Here is a 5,278-nt window from a genome sequence, read left to right on the forward strand (position 1 = left end):
AGTAGATGGTTGATTTTGGAACTTTAGGGTTTGAGAAATTGTAAGGTATATATACCACTTTTTGACCTTAATGAAAAACCTTTTGTCATTTTAAAACAAGTTTTGAAGTCTGTGAGTGAGCGTACTGTGTACGAGAGAGAGAGTGTGAGCTTCATCTTGACGCTACGTGTGCCTGTTTGTCGGAATCAAGTGCGGAGAAGTGCAGCGTGTTGCCCCCGACGAGAGCTACACGCTGATACCTACATTGCGCGTGTATGGTCCGGTTTTGTGAGCTCCTTCTACGAGCTTCATCGGGTGTTTGGGTGAGCATACGTTGTCCAATTTTGCATTGCAGCATATCCACGCGTTCACATTGAGTAGAACTACACATTAGGCACTTTAAATTTCATAAACAAAGACCTGCAGATTTCGGCCAGACATCCTCCGTGTTTCTGCACCAGGTGTTTTCGGTCGTGATTTTGGTTCATAGACCTTAGGGAGAGCTACCTATTGGTATTATTAGGGTCTCCTTCAAGTTCTATGGTGTTTCGAGATTGTTTGATGGGTGTTCGGCTCTAGAAAGCGTTGTAGGAAGTTTCCTCTTATGCACTCTTGAAGGCTGTGACTTAGACAATTGGTAGAGACCTCTGTAGGAATTAGTTAGGAGTCGGTCGAGTGTAGGTTAACACCTTATGCTTGCTTCCACGCACCTACGGGTCGGGCTTCATCCTTAGCTGACATTACATGTTAGGTGAGTTCTCGTTGTGCTGACATCCGTCGCTGCGTATCCATCTAACATTGGCGCCGCTGCCGGGGACGAAAACCTTAGGTAGGTGACCGAGACTAATCCTTGAGAATTGGGATTTTTGGCTTGCCAAGAGTCTCGCTTTACATTTAGATAGGATGAGAGGGTGGAGGACTCTCTAGGTCTTAGAGGTAGTCTAGGAAGCGTGTGTCTGGCCTAGATCCTTCGACTTAGGTAGATGAGGTAGACTTAGGTAGTTTTAGGTGGTAGTCGAGTTCTAGAGTAAAAGTTGGAGTGGTAGAAGCAATGAGAGGAGAGCTGGAGAGTCCGGAGAGGCCAAAAAGCAACCAAAAACACCATTATCACCATTTGACATGATAGGTAGGAGTAGAGTAAGTAGGACATCATGATTCAGGATCTAGAGCATTTCATGCATGTACACTTGCTTGGTAAAGTCATTACAAGTTTGTAAAAGATGCAAAAAGACGCAAAAATACGCAAAAGTGTGTTTGAAGGCCTAATTGAAGTCCAAAAGTTACTGTCAGTGTTTCTGATAGATCTACAGAGCATTAGGAGCATTCGTGTCAGAAATTCTTTTAATTTTAAGCCAGGAGACATCCTACGCGTAGGATGTCTACAGGCTAATCTGGGAGGAATTTTGGGATTTTGAGTTGACCAGTGTGTTCAAAAGGTAGGGTTTACCCTAATTTCAACTGGAAAGTGGAAATTTGGCCATATCTTGACAGGATAAGGCCACATAGACTGAAATTGCCAGACATCCTACCCAAATAGTGCCAAAATATTATTTTGAGACCAAAACCATTAGATGGCTGCATGAGCATGTCTTGCATGATATATTGAGTGACTGAAAGGGGTTTCACCTCATTGGGGTGAGAAAATTGGATTCAAAGCGGACTTTAGCACTTTTGACTGAAAAAGGCAAGAACAACTAAAATTTGGGATTTTTGACATCCAAACCAAAATCTAAGCATACCACTAGGTTACTGACATCAAGGGGAAGCTGTGGGACAAGTCTGGGGTCAAACAGGCCAAAACGACATCCTACACGTAGGATGTCTTCTAAGTGATTTTGGACTCCAAACTAAATTTTGAGTATACCAAAGTGATCAACAACTCAAGGGGAGCATGGGCTTTGAGTTTGAAGCCATTCTGATGAAAAATACATCCTAGGCGTAGGATGTCTAAAGCAAGAAATTGAAGCCAGACTTGGACTTTGAGCATAGTAAGGTCTTATATAGCCTAAGACAAGCCTCCTAGTCAATTTTGGTCCAATTTGGAGTTGATTAGACTAATCAATATCAGCAACAGGCTGTCGGAACAGATTTCTGACTCATTGACCACCTAATAGGTGTTCAAACCAAAAAGTAAAAGTAGATGTAAGCTTAGCACAACAAAGGGAAACAACAGTGCAAAAATCCAAGCAAAACACAACAGGAGACATCCTACGCGTAGGATGTCTATTGGGGCATACTGCAAAGAAAATTTGACCTGGAATAGACAGTGAGACTCCATTTGGCTTAAGGGTTCCAGAACTTCTTTCAGAAGTGAAATTGGACCTTGTTTGCCCATTTGACGAAGCAAAGACTGAATTGAGACTTTTTCGCGTAAATTGACCAACATCTGAGGGCAGTAGTGTTTCAGATTAGCAGACCTAATCCAGAACATCAGCAGTGTATAAAATATAGTAGTGGTTGAGATTAACTCTCCAGTTATACCAATCATTACTAAGATAATCTCTAGCACCTAAATGCTTTGATTCGATTGCCAAAATTTAAACGCCTGTGTACAAGTATATTCAGCAACAAAGCAAGAAGTTGTGCAGAAACTGACCCTTTGCCAGGTGAGTGGTTGGATTTGTGATAAATTGCATTGATAATTTTGATGAATTTAAGATAAGGAAGATACATTGTTAGAGATCAGAAGGTGGAAGGTGACCAAGGTAGCTTAGTGTCCACTGAAGAGAGTGTGACTCAGGCAAGGCTAGATCCGCTAGGACCGATTATTGAGGAAGGTAGTGATACTGACACTTCGTCAGACAAATCTTTCTTCATGATGGGTAGTCAACAGCTAGGGGGTTTCACCTATGATGGAACTATGCGAGGAGGAAGCACCTCCCAAAATCCTTTGAATGATTCCAAGCTCACGGTGATCTTCTTAGAGAGAACAAAATCGAGAGGAGCCCTAGTCTATTCTGACTATCGAGGCCGCAAGTGCATTTGTAGCGAAGAGAGGCCGGCTCAAAGATTGGAGATAATCCGAGTGTATGATGATGGAGATAGATTTCGAGACAAAAAGGGAAACCACTATTTAATAGTTAGTAACCCTGAAGATTACAACAGATATGGAGATAACATGGCGAAAGGGAAAATGGTTTCAGAAGCTCAAGAACCGCCACCAAACATTGATCGGCCCGGAGCTATTCTTATGTATGGTAAGAAAACAACCAGGGTTCCAACTTATAACGAGAACGTGGGAATCTACAAGCATGAGAGTGAGGGTATAGTCTCTTACTTTCGCAGCAAAGAACCATACATAAACAAATTAAGCAAAGACAAGGTTCTTTACTTATTCTCTTATGAAACTGCTACGGGGGAGGGCATAGTTTTTGTTGATATATACTGTTGAGAATACCAACGTATTCTCCCAGAGGAGGTAGAGAGGGAAACAGGTCCAGGAGCATCACCATATGCTCCTGAGGAAGTGCCAAGAGCCACCTACACCCCAAGCAAGTCAACGAATCCTTTTTCAAATGAGTATGACGCAGCCTCACATTCCACCCGACCGCAAGAATTCAACAACCAAGACCAACCTGCAAACCAGCCATCATTGCAGGCATGGCTTTGACAGAGTGCAACAATGGAACCAGACCAAAACCAAGATGGTTATCAAGCCACACGATGGCTCAGGTATTTGCAAGAACCACCAATCTATTCAAGGTATCAGGTAGAGATTAAGCCAAAGACACAAGGGTCAACAGAGCCTGGAGGACCACCCATAGAATGAGTTCAAAGAGAAGAACCACCTCCGGCGAGAACCGTTAGAAATTATGGCTTAGGAGCACCATTGAGAGAGGAACCAGCCTATTATAGAAGGACTGAGGAGGTATATCGATTAGGACAGGGTGATCCAATGATGAGGTTTCTAGACCATCGAAGAATTAGACCTTCTCAAGTACAAAAATGGATAAACAAGAAATACACAGGCAGCAGAGACCCAAGAGATCATTTGCAGCCTTTGTGCGTGTAATTAGAGCAGAAGAGGTGTTAGATTTTCCTACCCAATTTGCAAGGTTTGGACTAACCCTAGAGGATGATGCTGCCACTTGGTTTGACTCTGCAGAGCGTAGAGACTTTGATTCAATGGAGGAAGTGTTTGACGAGTTTATCGAGGAATTCTCTCAAAGAGGAATAGCTCATAATACCATCTCACGGATCCATAAATTCAAACAGAAAGATGGAGAATCTATACGAAAGGCAGCCCTAAGACTAAAAGATATGCTAAGTTCTGTCCTATTGAAGAACTGCCAACTCAGTCCTCACTTATGTTGATATTCATCCAAGGACTAAGCAATACAGATCTTCACAAATACTTACATATGAAGAGGAGCACGACGTTGAATGAGTTGACCAAGGAGGCTCTGTACCTTGTGGATAATTGTGCGGTCTACAAAGAAGGGGAGTTCAAGGACCTTGATCACGATTCGTCTTCACAACAAAGGGGAAGCAAGTCTTCTAAGACAGCACTGAAAGGAGAAGTAGCGGTTAACCAGGAGCAGCTCCTATATGAAGTGCTAAAAAAGATCAACTTGTACGCCAAACCCCAAGCTAAACAGCCCAAGTGGTGTGCTATTGAACAAAAGTGGAAAAACCATGGCACCGAGGAATGTTATTATAACAAGGGATATGTGAGAGAGAGACCTTATACTCCCCAAGCTCCAATCGCTTCCCCTCAAGTTCCACCGATGCCTAGATATCAAGCAGGCAACTTACCAGGACCTGTAGGTGTAGAAAGACTACAACTGGTGTTGGGACAACAACCACCCCTACCAGGATTACGACCAGTTGGTATAATATACACACCAACAGTAACTGAAACTGAATCAGAGGATAAGGCTTTGGTGCCTACGCATGCATATTATGAAGATCCCAATGGATATGCGGCAAACCCTGTCTATTGTCCACCGGAAGAACCCTCGACACCAGAACCATGGAGCATAATAGGAAATACAGGACTAGCAACTGCTGCACATGCAACAGGAGAAGGAAGATATAGCTTAGATAAATGAACATTGTTGTTCATAGCCAATGGAGGCATGGGCGGACAGAGACATGCTTACCAACAAAGAGGAGATCAAGGAGCACCTCAACAACCATAGGGACCCTGCTTCAAGTGTGGTAGAGACCATTGGCTGAGAGACTGTCCTCATGATGAAATCATTAGAGTCAATGTGTATTGCCCAGAATGTGGAATTACTCATTTGATTCCCGATTGCCCTAAAAACCCGAGCAAAGGAGAAAAAACCACCTTCAACAT

The sequence above is a fragment of the Adiantum capillus-veneris genome, chromosome 11 (genome assembly GCF_014529385.1).
Source record: "Adiantum capillus-veneris isolate H3 chromosome 11, ASM1452938v2, whole genome shotgun sequence".
NCBI classification, from domain to species: Eukaryota; Viridiplantae; Streptophyta; class Polypodiopsida; order Polypodiales; family Pteridaceae; genus Adiantum; species Adiantum capillus-veneris.